Consider the following 16,990-nt stretch of genomic DNA (forward strand, 5'->3'; position numbering starts at 1 on the left):
CCCAACATCATGTCCTTCTCCAAGGAATAGCACCTCGTAGTAACATGTCCAAAGTATGTGAGGAGAAGCCTCATCATTCTTGGCTGCACCAAGACATATCTATTCATTCTCTTGGCCATCCATGGGATGTTCAATGCTCTTCTCCAACACCACAGCTCAAAGGTGTCAATTCTTTTTCTGTCATCCTTATACATTGTCCAGGTCTTGGATGCACAGCTGGTAACTGGAAAAACTATGGCCTGAATCAGACGCACTTTAGTCCTTAAACAGACATCACTACTCCTCAACAATTTGGAAAGGTCCCTAACTGCAGATTTTCCCAGTGCAATGCATCTCTTTATTTCCTTACTGCTGGTACCAAGGGTGTTAATTGTGGATACAAGCAAGATGAAGTTTCAATCTCCTCTCCATCCACCATGACACTGCATATTGGTTCAGTGGTAAGAATCTTTTTCTTGATACTGAGATGCAATCCATACTGAAGGCTGCATTTCAGATAATTTGGTATCTTCCACTGTTTGAAAGATCAGAATGCTTCCTCTAAGAACTCAGGTGCCAAACAGATTGGGACAGTGAGAAATGACGTAGTATTACTGAGGTTCTCTCCAGTGCTGCTGAGTCAATTCAGGTCAGGACAGAATTATCCCCAGCGTTTCCAAGGCTATACATTTTTACAGAAACAGATTGGCACATCTTTTTCCCATGGAGCAGCTGGTGAGTTTAGACTACTGAACTTCTGGTTGGCACTCAAATGCTTAACGAGTGTGCCACCAGGTATCATTTTGTATAAATTAAATAGGTCTGATAGCCCTCCTTATTCAAACTCTCACTGTACTGTATGAGAAACTCAGGAACAAAGTTAACTGAATAGAACATTACTGCCTCAGTTACCAAATTCTTCCTGTATGTCCTTAGAATCAAGAAGATTCAGAATATTATTATAATTACTACCAAATAAACTTGATTTGAACAACCAGTGACATGTCCATCCCTAACCTATTAGAGTTGGAGCAGACTTAGCCCAGAGACTGATATTGCTTACAGCTGAAAGAGAAGAAAGGATAACCTCTGCCCCTATCCTGCTTCCACCAAGCCCTGAAGCCTCCGCCCAGAATGGACTTTTTCCAGGTCAGAAAAGCAAGGATCACACATCTTGAATCAAAACCAAGGGATTGGGATCAAATAACCTGGAAGATTTGCACATACTACTGAGTCTTCTACTCCCACATACTCACCTGCCTAACATGGAGCCACCCCCAATTTAGCAAGATTGGAAACATGTCCTGGAACTCAGAGACTCTTAAGAGAACCACTGAATCACTCAGGGTACTTTTTTACATTTGGAGAAGGTTAGGAGTGCGAGTGTAGGAACAGTTCCATGTAAGCTATCTGTAAGATCCCTGAAGGCAGGGGAATCACATGCAAAAACCTCAGCAGCCCTACAAGGGCTACTTGCTCAGGTAGCATAGAAGTAGACAGAATGAAAGTTCATTCCTCCTTTTGCTAAGAGAAGTACTTGAGATGTATTTTGGAGTTATGTGAATGAGGAACTTCCAAGTTCAATGGCAAGGTATAATGAAATTCTTACACTTCTCAGCTCAAAGGGTAGGGAAAGTAGGTATTAAACTCCATGGTAAAGGGTAGAACAAGGGCTTGTAGTTGGGACAGGATGAGGGTCAAGACAGGAAAGAATATAGGAGACAAGATACAATTCTAAGAAGATAGATATTAAGAGACAGGACAGGAAATGAGCCAGGACACTGGCCAGAGAATGCTGCACAAGAAGAGACAAAACTACAGAGCAGGGGTCAGTCAAATACATGACAGAGACAAGCCAAGACAGTAGTTAAAGGAGGAGATAGTGAAAGAAGCAGGGTTGGAGGTCAGAAATAGTAAAAGACCAGGACAGAATGAAAATGGTTATGGGACATGAGAGGACAGGAAAAACAGAACAGGGTTGGGGTAGGGACAGGACAGGAGACAGGGGGACATTCCAAAGGTAAGTGAGCTAGAACAGAAATCACAAGTCAGGAATCAGGGGATTGGGTCAGATTGTGGTCAATGGGATAGGTCATTACTAGGAAGAGGGATCAGAGACGGTACAGAGATTTAGGGAACAGACAGGTGAAGTATCAGGTCAGAAACATGCCGGTGTTAAGAATTAGGATAGGGTAAGATGAGCTTCAGAAATGAGAAAAGGTTCTTGAGGACAGGTTTAGGGTGAGGGCTGGGTTTAAAAAGAAAAAAACAGGGGTTGAGGGGCATGATTAGGTCTAAGGTAAGGAAGGATGTCATGAGCCAATGGCTGGCCAGGGTTAAAGGTTAAAAAAATGTCAAGCCAGGCAAGAGTCTAGGATCAGAGGCGGCGAGTGCCCTCCCACGTTTTCTGACCCTCACCCTGTCCTATTCCCTCCTTCCTTCCTTCCTGGGTGGGAGATGTTGCTTACCAAGAGTCGCAGTACCGCAGCTTAGGTGGAGTCGGTGAAGGCCGGGAGAAGTGCTGCACCTCTCCCTCTCGGTACCTCTTTCGTCCTTTGCAAGCGTCCACTCCCTTTCTGCGCTCAACCCAGGGCCTCGTGCACCGCGTAACCCACAACTGTGGGGGTGCGGTAGATGAGGATGAGGATAGAAAAGCTTAGTTGTTAGCGGTGAAGCCTGCTCCCCATCTTTAACACAATTTCCTTAATTTCCAGCCTTTCGGTAGCCTCTGCAGCTCAGTCGCCGAGCAGGCGGAGTCAGGGGGTGTTGGGCTGAGAAGGGGGTGGGGCGCGAGGTCGCAGCAACGGCAGGGAGGAAATGCGCAGGCGCATGTGCCTGTCTTCACTTTTCCAGCCTTAGGATGGCCAAGGGAAAGCAAATTGGGAGCGCATGCGCACGCTCTCTGGCATACTGCCAACCCAGTTAGAGTAACCTGGCTGGGTTCCACAGGGGTGCTTCTTTTTACTAGTCTAGGTCTTGCCCCCAAGTAGGCCACACTCTCCTGGTAATCAGACCGTTACCCTTAGTTATGTTTCTTGGACTACACAAAGCAATAGCTCTGCTGTCCTATAACAAACTTCACGAGACCTCTAAATGCTCCCAACCATATGTCACCCTGCAAGGGTACCTCCACACCACTTTCCATTGACCTCCAAGTTGTGCCCAAATCACTACTGGATCCCAAGCTATAACCCTAAATTACCTTCCATGGACATTAAGGGCTGCATCCAAAACAGTTATTCATAGATCCCCAAATGCAGTACTTAAATATATTTACCTCTAATTTTAACCTGCAAACCACCTTCTGTCATCTCTCAAATTGTATTTCAAAACTGTTTGTCACAGAAAAGGAATATAGAATAAGATGGATTGATTGTTGTTGTTGTTGTTCTTGTTGTTGTGTGCATGGAATCGGAATCGACTCATAGCTGATCCTCCAGCACCTTACTTTCAGAGGCAATAAATCGCATGGGAAGAGATTGTCCATCCTCCCACTGAGCAGCTGGTAGATTTGAATTGCATGCCTTGGGATTTCAGCTCAGCTTCTTAACATTAGGACACCAGAGCTCCCTAAGAGATTGATTAGACATTGTGATTAATTAATTACATGAATAAATTGAAATTGATGTTATAAACAAAAAATGTATGAAAATTCAATAACCCAATATGATTTGTAAACCTCCACCCAAATAAAAATTAAATTCTAAAAAACCTGCTCTCCATTGATGTTCAATCAGTACTTCAATTCACCTTCAATGTGTACTCATACTACTCCTATAAATTAATCTCCATTAAATAACAACAACAAAAACCCCAAGCCAGAAAACTATCTATAGAAAACTCAAGCAAGATCCATACACAAAAAAACAACGCCAAGTGAATCATGGACCTAGAACTAAAAGCAAGGACTATAAACTTCATTAAAGAAAAGCTTGCAAGAACTCTAGAAGTCCTAATCCACAACATAAAAAGTCTTCCAAGCATCCTGAAAAATCTACAACCAGGAGAGGATAAAATAGATGAGTGAAACCTTCTAAAAATCAAATACCTATGGACATCCAAAAACTTCTCCAACAGGGTAAAAAGGGAAGTCACAAACTGGGAAAAAATATTTGTCATGTCAGATAAGGGACTTATATCTAGAATTTATAAAATACTCAAGCACCACAACAAGATAAAGGTAAATAACCCAAATGAAAAATGGGCACAGGATATGAACAGACACTTCACCAAAGAAGACATTCAGATGGCCAACAAGCACATGAAGAAATGTTCAAAATGCCTAGCTCTAAGAGAGATGCAAATCAAAACAACTATGTGATATCATCTCACTCCAGTAAGAATAGCAAAATTTAACAGAACAGCAAATAACAAATGCTGATGAGCTTGCAGAGAAACTGGAACCCTAATTCACTATTGGTGGAAGAGTAAAATGGTGCAACTACTATGGAAGGCTGTATGGCACTTTCTCAAAAAGTTGCAAATAGAAATATCATTTGACCCAGCAATTCCAATACTGGGAATATACCCCAAAGAGACCATAACTGACATCCAAGCAGACATATGCACACCCATATTTATTGTGGCTTTTTTCACAATAGCAAAGAGTTGGAAACAACCCAATTGCCCATCAACAAATGAACGGATAGAGAAGCTGTGGTATATTCACACAATGGAATACTATGCTGCTTTGAAAAACAAGGAACTCATGCAATATTACTCAAAATGGGCAACCTTGGATGACATTATGCTGAGTGAAATATCTCAGTCACAAAAGGACAGGTGCTGCATGGTGCCACTATTGTAGAATGAGACTGACATCAGGGTTGGGGTGAGACTGAGAAAAAATTGCATAAATTATGTATACTGCATTGAAACAGATGAGGGAGAGAACTTTTTAAAAGGGATATATAATTAGGTATTATTGTCATGACAGGAGTCCAGAATGAAGGCTGTCCAGTGGAGTGGATTTAGGGATACACATTGTGGAACAACGAAAGAGTTTTACTTTTCAAAGAGAAGAGCGAATTGAGGAGGAGGGGTGGGCAGGGAGAAAAGTGCAAGAATGAATGAATGGAAATCCGTAGTCTCTGTAAACTTTCATTAAAATTGATAAAATACCCAGAGACCATAACTGACACCCAAGCAGATATATACACACCCATGTTTATCATGGCTTTGTTCACAATAGCAAGGACTTGGAAATAACCTAAGTGCCCATCAACAAACGAATGGATAGAGAAGCTGTGGTATATTCACACATTGGAATACTATGCTGCATTAAAAAACAAGGAACTCATGCAAGATTATTCAAAATGGGTGACCCTGGAGGACATAATGTTGAGTGAAGTATCTCAGTCACAAAAGGGCAAACACTGCATGGTGCCACTATTGTAAAACAGGACTGGCATCGGGGTTGGGAGGAGACTGAGAAAGATGGTTTCAATAATGTATACTGCATTGAAACAGATGAGGGAGAAAACTGTTTAAAGGGGATATGTGATTAGGTATTTTTGTCATGACAGGAGTCCAGAGCTACATAGTGGGGTGCACCTGGGAGGAGGGATTGTAAAACAATGAAAGAATTTTTCTTTTACTTTTCCAAGTGGGTAATGTACTGGGGGGGGGGTGGAGGGGAGAAAAGTGGAACAATGAATGAATGAAAATCCAAAGTTTCTGTAAATTTTCATTGAAATTAATAAATTTTTAAAAAATTAATAAAATAAAAGAAGGGGGGAAGACTAAGGTGCCCCTGACCCAAGCTGTGATGTTTTCAATTGCTTTGATGTGTCTGAAAATTGGACAATAAATAAGGAAGACAGAAGAAGAATTAATGTCTTTGAATTGTGGTGATATAAAAAAGTATTAAATAATTCAATGGGGGGAAAATAACCCCAAACCAAACTCTGCAATTGAGCGAATTCCCTACTTACAGTGATCCCACAGGGCAGAATAGAACTGCCCTATAGGATTTTCCAAGGCTGTAATCTTTACTGAAGCTCTGGTGGTTGAGTGGTAAGAAGTTGTGCTGCTAACCCTAAGGCAGCAGTTCAAACCCACCAGTGGTCTCACAGGAGAAAGATGGGCAATACAATTTACATCCTCTGAAAAGCCACTGGAGGGTCAGCTGTGAGTCAGTTCCAACTTGACAGTACACAACAACAATCATCTTTACCAAAGCAAACTTCCATATCTTTCTAACACAGAACAGTAGGGTTCAAAACATCATCCTTTCAGTTAGCAGACAAGCACTTAACCACGGTGCCATCCTCATTACCCCTAAAATATTTCCCCAAACTAATTTTGAAAGTACATAGGGTTTTCGAAGGCCTGCTATTTTGGAAGTGGATGTATGGGGGTAGGTATGTCAGAGATGGTGAGATTGGCATAGAGTAGGGCAGAGTTTAGGGTTGTTGTACATAGGATTGGTATGAGTCGCAGGTGACTCGAGGGCACATAACAACAACCACCTTGAAAGTATTTCAACCTTGAAGCCATCCAACAGTTATCTCCAAACCATATTCACCTACCCACGATGTGCAAACAAAAACTCCTTCCATGACTCCCAAATATCTTCCATGTATCCTCCAAGGCATATTTTATTCATCCCAAAATTACTCTTCAAGTGCTAAATTATCACCCCAAACATTTCCATCTGCCCTCAGTGAGGTTCTACCTGCCAACCTAATAACATTAGAAAAGTCGCTTGTTCTAACCTCGAAACATGTTTGATGGACACCCAAAACATTCTTCACTAATCCATTAATTTCATTAATTCATTAATCTCCTTCTCTCACACACATACCCACTACTTTCCAACATCACTATCTCAAATAACCTCTAACTACTCTATATGTCCAGCTTCTCAGACATATACTTGGATCCATAATCAACATCCAACTAGCAAAGAAACAAATTGCATTAGGAAAATCTGTTTTCAAGAACCTCTTTCTTGTTGGTTTAAATATGAGGGCGTGGCTGATCCAAGTCCTGGTATTTTCAATTGTTTCCTATGCATCTGAAACTTAAACAATGAATAAAGAAGACTGAAGAAGAATCTATGCCTTTGACTTGTGGTGTTGGAAAAGAATATTGAATATCCCATGATTATTCCAATAGCCAAAATAACAAATTTGTCTTAGAGGAAGCACATCCAGGTTGCTCCTTTATAGGTAAGAATGGTGAAACTTCATTTCACATACTTTGGCTGTGTTGTCAAGAAGGTTTAATCCTTGGAAAAACACATCATGCTGGGAAAGGCGGAAGGTAAGAGAAAAAGAGGATTGACAAGATGGATTGGACAAGGTAGGACAAACAATGGGTTTGAGTATGATATAGGAGTGAGAAGTAATGTAGGAGTGAGGAGTTAGCATAAAGTTGAGTGAAGATGGTGCAGGATAGGTTCAGTTGTGTTATCAATTTTATTTCAATGACTCTTAAACCACAATTCACTCTTCCATAATATTTTTTAATTCTTAAATGTTATACAATTCATGTGCCATGAAATTAAAACATTTTAAGCATACCATTCAAGGAATCTAATCAAGTTACCAAGTTATTCAGTAATTACCATAATTCTCAACAAACTCTCTATTCTACTCTAAATCCTATTTCCCTTTCCCATCCTAGGAAATCAGTAATTTATTTTTTGTCCCTACATTTTTGCTTTTTTCTGGAAATTTCATATAAATATAATATATGGGCTTTGAGTCTGCCTTTAATTAATATGATTATTTTAAGATTTGTTCATGTTTTAACACATATTAGTAGTTTATTTCTTTTATTGATGAATAATATTCCATTCAATGATGTTATATTAAGTAATTGAAAATGTCATGACTTGGATCAAATGCATGTTAGTCTTTAAATTAACATCCTTGTTCTTCGGCACTTTGGATAGGTCCGTAACAGCAGATTGTCTCAATGCAGTAAGTCTTTTAAGACTGCTCATATTACGAATGTTGTTTGTGGATGAAATAGTTGACAACTTCAATCTTTTCTCCATTTATCATGATGTTACCTATCGATCCAGTGGTGAGGATTTTTGTTTTCTTAATATTAAGATTTGATCCGTATTGAAGGCTGTAGTCCTTGATCTTCTGCAGCAAGTGCTTCAGATCCTCCTCAGTTAAAGCAGCAAGGTTGTGCCATCTCCATAACACAGGTTATGCAATCTTCCTCTGATCCTGATACTATATTCTTTTTCATAAGTCTATCTCAGTACTTTCTTCATTTTCCCACCTGTATTTAAAAATCATCTCAAGAATAGGCTTGAACAGACAGCTTAAACTATTTTACATGATTAAATGAAATGTGCAAGGAGCTGGAGTCAGAAAATCAAAAGGGCCGAACTCACTCAGCATTTCTTAAGCTGAAGGAAATGAAGAACAAATTCAAGCCTCGAGTTGCAATACTTAAGGATGCTTTGGGCAGAATAGAAAATGATCCAGGAAGCATTAAAATAAGACAGAAAGAGTATATAATCATTGTACCAAAAGGAATTTGTGGACACAGAATAATTTCATGAAACAACATATGAAAAAGCGCTGATGGTGATGAAGGAAGAAGTTCAAGCTTCTCTGAAAGAACTGGCAAAAAATAAGGCCCCAGGAATTGATGGCATGCCAATTGACATATTTCAACAGATAGATGCTTCCCTGGCTGTGCTCACCAAGTTGTGCCAAGAAATCGGGAGGATGACCACCTGGCCAACTGACTATATTTGTTACCATTTCAAAAAAAGGTGATCTGACAGAGTGCGTTGAACAACATCATTGATATCACATGCAAGCAAGATTCTGCTGAAGGTTATCCAAAAATGGCTGGAACAACAGCACATCAACAGAGAACTGCTAGAAGTGCAGGATGGGTTTAGAGGAGGCCGTAGTACTAGGGATATTATAGCTAATGTCAGATGGATCATGGTTGAGAACAGGGAGTACCAGAGGAATGTCTATCTGTGTTTCATTGACTACGCAAAGGCATTTGATTGTGTGGATTACAACAAATGGTGGCTGACTCTGGAAGAATGGGAATCCCAGAATACTTGATTGTGTTTACACGAAACCTATGCTTGGACCAGGAGGCAGTTTTCAGAACAGAGCAAGGAAACACTGCATGGTTCAAAATTGGGAAGAGTGTGTGTCAAGGATGTGTCCTATCTCCATATCTTTTCAATCTATATGTGGAACAGATTATCCAGGAGGCTGGACTCTGTGAGGAGAAGTGTGACATCAGGATTGGAGGCAGATTCATCAACAATCTGCGTTATGCAGATGATACAACCTTGTTTGCGGAAGCTGAGGAAGATCTGAAGTGCTTGCTGCAGAAGGTCAAGGACTGCAGCCTTCAATATGGATTGAAGCTCAACATCAAGAAAACAAAGATTCTCAACACTGGGCCAATTAGTAGCATCATGATAGGTGAAGAGATTGAGAATGTTAACAGCTTCCGTTTGCTTGGCTCCACAGTCAACACTCTTGGTTCCAGCAGCCAGGAAATTAAAAGATGAATTGCATTGGGAAAGTCTGCTGTCAGAGACCTCTCCAAAGTACTGAAGAGCAACGATGTCAATCTGAAGACTAAAGTGCTCCTGATACAGTCCATGGTCTTTGCAATTACTTGCCAGGAGAACAAACAACTTCATCATGGAGAGCGTGAAGCCAAACTGCGCCTTGGAGGCAAGGATTCTGAAGCTTCATCTGACACAATTTGGACATGTTGAAAGGCGGGCTCAGTCCTTGGAGAGGAACATCGTACTTGGGAGTGTGGAGAGACAGCACAAGAGAGGAAGACCCTTGATGAGATGGATTGATTCAGTGACTGAGGTAATGGGGATAGGTGTATCAGAGACAATAAGATTGGCACAGGATAGAGCAGGGTTTAGGGCTTTTGTACATATGGTTGCTATGTACAGGGGACTCAAATGGCACATAAGAACAACAAAGAAAGGAAACAAAGTATCTAAAAACTAACTAGTTTTTCAGGCTAAATAAAACTGCTAACAGTTTTATAATTGATATATATTTGGAGAATTCTGAACTTATTAATACTACCTCATCATTGCTCCTCTCTTTTTATATCAGTCTTATATCTAGAAGATAAATGTTCTCGGGTGATTTTTGGCAGGATAGGGCTTATTTACAAAGATATTATTCTTGTAGTTTTTATTTGTGGGTTCTCTTTTTGGGAATAAGGGCACAGATTCTGACTGCTTCATGCTGAACAGAGGTGTTGAGATGAAGGGGAGTCCACTTTAACCCTTTATATCTTTAGTTGAAGCTGCATGCCTTCTTGTTCAGTTACAAGATATTTTCTTTTCTTTTTTTTCTTTTCATGCTTTTCTTTTTTCCTAAATTAGTATTTACCTCTTTGAAACTGTTTTTCCCAATCATATGTAAATTTTATCTTAATCTGCCTCTTTACCAGGAGGGGAAATGTGCCTTTCCTGAATTACTAATGCTTATATTTGAACTGTTCTTTATAAATGTAGAAATTCTGTAACTTTACTAACAAAAGTGTATTGTTATGTAAGTTAGTATCTAACTTTAGTATAAAAATCTAATGACCACTCCCAGACAGGGAGACAGTTTTTGAGGAGAACTTGCTGTTCTCCCAGATCAGTAATAAAGTGCTTACGGATATTGCAAAAAAAGGGGGGGGAAATAGGCTTGAAGCATTGAACATTAACGATCAAAGACCAGATGAGTTGTGGTATGACATCAAAGATATCCACAAAGGAAGTAAAAAGTTATTACAAAGACATGGGGTGGGGGAAAGAATAAATGGACATAAAAAGATATTCTAAAAATTGAACTGTAGTCTTCACAATTGCTTGCTATGCTTCAGAGAGCTGGACAATGACTAGGGATGAGAGAAAGAGAATTTATGCCTTTGAGCTGTGGTCATGGAGAAGAGTGTTGAGTGGACTGCTAGGAGAACAAAGAAGTTCATCCTAGCCCAGGCTGCTTCTTGGAGGCAAGGATTCTGAGGCTTCCTCTGACATACTTTGGACATGTTGCAAGGAGGGACCAGTCCTTGGAGAAGGACGTCATGCTTGGGAAGGTGGGGGGGACAACTCAGGAGAGGAACACCCTCTATGAGATGGATTGATTCAATGACTGGGGTAATCGGGGTAGGTGTGTCAGAGACAGTGAGATTGGCACAGGATAGAGCAGGGGTTAGAGCTGTTGTACATAGGGTCGCTATGAGTCACAGGTGACTCGACGGCACATAACAACAACAACAATGCAGACTAGTGTGCACACTCCACAATTACAAAAAGCAAGCCTTAGAAAGGTCTTCTAGAAGATATACATCCAAACAAGAGCTATGTTTATCAGGAAAGTATATAAAAAACATCTGAAACGTCTCACAGAAAGTAGTGAAATTGTTAAATATTTCATTTTGCTTGGTTCACAAGCAATGCCAATGGAATTAGGAGTCAGGAAATAGAATGATTTATTATACTGGGGAAATCTGTTTCAAAATACGTCTTTAAAGTGTTGAGGAGGAAAGCTGTTACTATGAAGATTAAGGTGTGCCTGACCTAAACCATTTTATTTTCCATTGCCTCATAGCCATTGAAAAGGTGGACAATAAATGCTGAAGACTAAGAATTGGAGGTGGGGGGAAACCAAACCAAACGTCAAAACAACTAGAACTACAACTAGAATTAGAACTATAAAATTAATAGAGAACTGCCAGAAATTCAAGCTGGATTTAGAAGAGGCCATGTTGTTGTTAGGTGCCGTCCAATTGAGTATGACCTATAGTGACTCTATGAACAACAGATCTGAACCCTGTCCTATCCTGTGTCATCCTCACACTTCCTGACACAATAGAGCCTATTTTGGCAGTCACTGTATCAATTCACCTCATTGAGGGTCTTCTTCTCCTTCATTGACCCTCTGTCTTTCCAAGCATGATGTCCCACTCCAAGGAACAGCCTCTCTTAGCAACATGTCCGAAGTATGTGGGACAAAGCTTTATCATCTTTGCTTTCAAGGAGCACACTGACTGCACTTTCTCCAAGACATATTTGTTTGTTCTTTTGTCAGTCCATGACCTGGTCAGTACTGTTCTCCAATATCTCAGCTTAAAGGCATCAATTCTTCTTCTGCCATCCTTATTCATTGTTCAGCTCTCAGATGCATAGCAAGCAATTGGAGAGACCATGGCCTGAATCAGACACACCTTAGTTCTCAAACTTACATCATTGTTGTTGTTATTATGTGCTATTGAGTCGCCTACAACTCATAGTGACACTATGTACAACAGCTCTGAACCCTGCCCTATCCTGAGCCAGTCTCACTGACTCTGACACACCTAATCCCATCACCAGAGTTATCATGTCAATCCAACTCATCCAGGGTCTTCCTCTCCTGTGCTGTCCCTCCACCCTTCTGAGCATGGTCCCTCCTGGCTTCATGCCCAAAGTATGTGAGACGGAGCTTTTGTAGAGGTCCCTGATTGCTGGTACCAAGGATGTTGATTGTGGATCTAGGTAAGATGAAATTGTTCACAGTTTCAATCTTTTCTCCATCTATCTTGATGTTGCCTCATCATCACACTCCTGCCTCTATAACCATCCTAATTTTTGTAACAATGGTCTTATACAGAATTTATCCTTTTATGACTGAGTTATTTTACTCTAGACACACCCACGTAGTATAATGTTTCACATTTTTTTCCATTGTTTTTCAAAGCTCCATTGTGCGAGTGTATCAGTTTCTCTATCCATCCATTTGTTGATGGACACCGGGGCTATTTCCATCTCTATGTTATAGAGTATAGTGCTGCAATATACATGGGTTTGCATACATCTGTTTGTGTTGTGGTTCTACTTTTTTTTTAGGATATATTCCCAGTTGTGGATTAGCTAGATCAAATGCTATTTCTATTTTCAACTTTTCGAGGAAGCATTACACTGCCTTCCTTAGTGGTTATACAATTTTACAATCCCACCAGCAGTGTATGAGAGTTCCAATCTCTCAACATTCTGGGTAGCATTTGTTTGCTGCCCTGTTGAAATTTGTTATTGTTGCTGGAGTGACATATTAACTCATTGTAGGGGTGGGGTTTTTTTAATAGAATTTTGTATTTCAATGATTTATTCATTGACAATACATTTATTTTTAAATCTTTTTATTATACTAGTTTATTTATAAAATTAGAATACATTGTTTTCCAGAACAGATTTTTCAATTTCCCTCATCCCACCCATCAAATTGTACAACTCCATGATTAATCCTCCTTTCCTTCTGCACATCCTCCCTCTCCCCTTGGATCCTTATTCTCATTCTACAATAATGGTTTTATCATTGTAGTTTTGACTTGCATCTCTCTAATAGCTAGTGATATGTTGTGGAGGGACAGCACAAGAGAGGAAGACCCTTGAGAAAGATTGATTCATTGACTGGGGTAATGGGAGTAGGTGTGTCAGAGATAGTGAAATTGGCACAGGATAGAGCAGGGATTAGGGCTGTTGTACATAGGGTCACTATGAGTCGCAGGCAACTCAACAGCACATAACAACAACAATAGCTAGTGATCTGGAGATGAAAACAAAAGGTAATTGCAAAGACCTAGAGAAAGAATAGACCAAAATTGACATCAGAAGAGACTCTAGGAATTACACAAGAAGGTGGAGAAGCAAAAAAAAAAAAGAATAAATTATGTAAAAGAGTTGAACAGAAGGTTTCAAAAAGAAGCAAGAGAAGAAAAAAACAAAAATATTATCATGGAATTTGCAAAGAGCTGGTATTACAAAATAAAAAGGGAAGAACTCACTTGTGATTTCTCAAGATGAAAAAACTGAAAAACAAATTCAAGCCTCAAGTTGCAATACTGAATGATGTTATTGGAAAAGTCTTAAACAATCCAGGAAGTATCAAAAGATGATGGAGGGAATAGAGTCACTGTACCAAAAGAATTGGCTGACACAAAGCCATTTCAGGAAGCAGCGTATGATCAGAAACCAATGATAGTGAAAGAAGAAGTTCAAGCTGCACTGAAGGCATTGGAGGGGAAAATAAGGCCCAAGGAATTGATGGGATACCAATTGACATGTTTCAACAAACAGATACAGCCCTGGATGTGGTCACCAGACTGTGCCAAAAAAATTAGAAGACATGGCCTTCTTGTCCACCTGACTGGAAGAGATCCATTTTTTGTTCCATTCTCAAGAAAGGTGATCCAACAGAATGTGGAAATTAATGGCTCAATATCACTAATATCACATGCTGAAGATTATCCAAAAACAACTAGAACAGTACATTGGCAGAGAATTGCCAGAAATTCAAGATGGATTTAGAAAAGTCCACGGCACCAGGGATATACTTGATGATGTCAGATGGATCTTTGCTGAAAGCAGAGAATACCAGAAGGATGTCCATTTGTGTGAGGCTTCTCACCCGTTTGTGTTTTATTGACTATACAAAGGCATTTGAACAAATATGTCTTGGAGAAAGTATATTCAGAGTGTTCCTTGGATTAAAGGATGATGAAGCTTTGTCTCACATATTTGGGGCATGTTTTTAGGATCCTTGGAAAAGAACATCATGCTTGGAAATGTGGAGGATCAATGAAAGAAAGGAAGCTCCTCACAAGATGGATTTACACAGTAGCTTTAACAAATGTTTCAAGTACATCACAGATGATGATGGCACCAAATAGGGCAAGTTTAATATCCACTGTTCATAGGGTCACTATGAGTCATAGTTGACTCTGTGGAACCTAACAACAATAAAAAAAAAAAACAGGGTTTGAGATGTGGCTATCGTGTGTGTACGTGTGTGTGTGTGCGCGCACGCGCGTGTGTGTGTGTGTGTGTACACACGCGCACATGTGCAGAAAAGATTTTCCCCTCTCATATATCTTTCTTTTGAGAAACTTTTACTCAATCTACTATACTGTCCTATTACAGTGAACAATTCTATTCCTAATCTCTGAACAACAAAGTATCTTCTTATAATTCCCATCTGTACTTTAACTGTTCTCTAGAAGCTCCATTTGTTCCAAAATTTTTCATATGGCTCTTCAGTTACATGCAAACTGTATTCTAATAGACTTCAGTTTCACTTAAAGTTCTATCACCACTCCCATCTGTTCCTAAATATCCCAACTTCACCATCAAATTGTCCTCTCTCCTCCCTCCACATTTCTTCACTCATTCCCTCACAGATATCTTGAAACCCCAACTGTATCTGAAAAAAATGAAGTGTATATGTATGAACATGAGAAAGCAGAAGCAGCAAAGTGGTGGTTGTGCATACTGTGCATATTATGTAATGAAGAAGCACTTGTCATGGACATGTCTGAAGCATGTGTACGAAGTTGTTTATATAGAATTTGAGTCTGCGACAGGATATTAATCTGAGGATGTCATGTGGTAAATGTTTTCTCCCAGTCTGTCATAGATCTTTTAATTCTGTTTGCCATATCATTCAGACTATAGTTTTATGTGCTAAAAGGAGGGACTGTAGAGCATGTTAAGAGTTCAAATTCCAAGCCTTATGAGCTACAGTGACCTGGAAAAAGTAAATTAATCTTGTATATATTGTTTCCTCACCTATGTTGGTAGGTGGTGGTGATGCTGTCAACTGTGCTCTGACTCATGGCAACCTTAGTATAAAAACAGTAAAAAAAAATCATTGCCTGGTTCTGTTCCAGAATCATGATTAACAATCATGATTCCATTGTTGTGGTTATTGTATCAATTCATCTCACTGAATATTTCCTCAGTTTTATTGGCCTTGCAGTTTACTGAACATGATGTCCTTTTCTAGCAATTGTTCATTCCTGATGATGTATTCAAAGTAAATGAGTCAGTCTCATATCCTTGCTTCCAAGAAGCTTTTTTGATTGTGCATCTTTTAAGAATGATTTGGTTTCTTTTTTTCTTTCTGCAGTTAATGATATATTCAATATTCTTTAGCAACACCAAAATTTGAACATGTCTATTCTTCTGTCTTCCTTATCATTATCCAAATTTTGCAGTTTAGAAGGCCATTGAAAAGCTAGATCATTACTTGGGTTGGATGCACCTTAGTTAAAATTTTAAAGAGGTCTTCTTACAACATACTTATGCAATACAACACATAATCTGATTTCTTGGATGCTGCTTCCAAGGACACTAATTGTTGATCCAAGTAGAATGAAATAATAAAAATCTTCAATTCTTTCTCTATTTACCATGGTTTTGTTTATTGGTCCAGTCACAAGGATTTTTGTCTTCTTCACATTCAAGTCTAATTCATACTGAAGGGCACATAATATGCATTAAAGAAATTAAATGGAGCACTGACTTGAAGACCAACATTCTAGGCATTGCTGAGCTGAAATGAATTGGTACTACACAGTTTAAATCCAATAATATGTGATGTACTATTTGAACTTACAACTGCACAAATAGGTCTGCCCTAGATTTTGTGAAACCGAGTTGCTCTCTAAAGACCAGAATTTTGAAACTCTGTCTTACATACTTAGGACATGTTACCAGGAGGGACCAATCCTTGGAGAAGGACATCATGCTTGGAAATGTAGAGGGTCATCAAAGAAGAGGAAGACTCTAGATGAGACTAATTGAGACAGTTATTATGGCAATGGGATCAAGTGTGTCAGAGATGTTGAGTTTGGTTCAGGATAGGACAAGGTTCAGAGTCATTGTTCACTATGGGTTATAGTCAACTTGACATCATATTACAACAACAACAACTATTCTGGGAGCATCAAATTCAAGTGGAATATTTTTATCTTGGACTGTTTCCATATGGCACAGGCATCCCTTTCTCCCCACAGGATCTGTGCTGCATTTCTGCTTCTTTTTTTAAAATTATTATTAAATTTTATTAGTTTTAATGAACATTTACAGAGATTTTTATTTCCATTCATTCATTGTTGCACTCTACCCTCCTCTACCCTCCTCCCCAGTTTGTTCCTCTTCCCCCCCCCCGAATGTCTGTTTTAATTGTCCAATTGCCACAGTGCTTGTCAAAGCCAGTTCTGATTA

The sequence above is a fragment of the Elephantulus edwardii genome, unplaced genomic scaffold (assembly GCF_000299155.1).
Source record: "Elephantulus edwardii isolate Elephantulus edwardi_28Jun2011 unplaced genomic scaffold, EleEdw1.0 scaffold00441, whole genome shotgun sequence".
Lineage (NCBI taxonomy): Eukaryota > Metazoa > Chordata > Mammalia > Macroscelidea > Macroscelididae > Elephantulus > Elephantulus edwardii.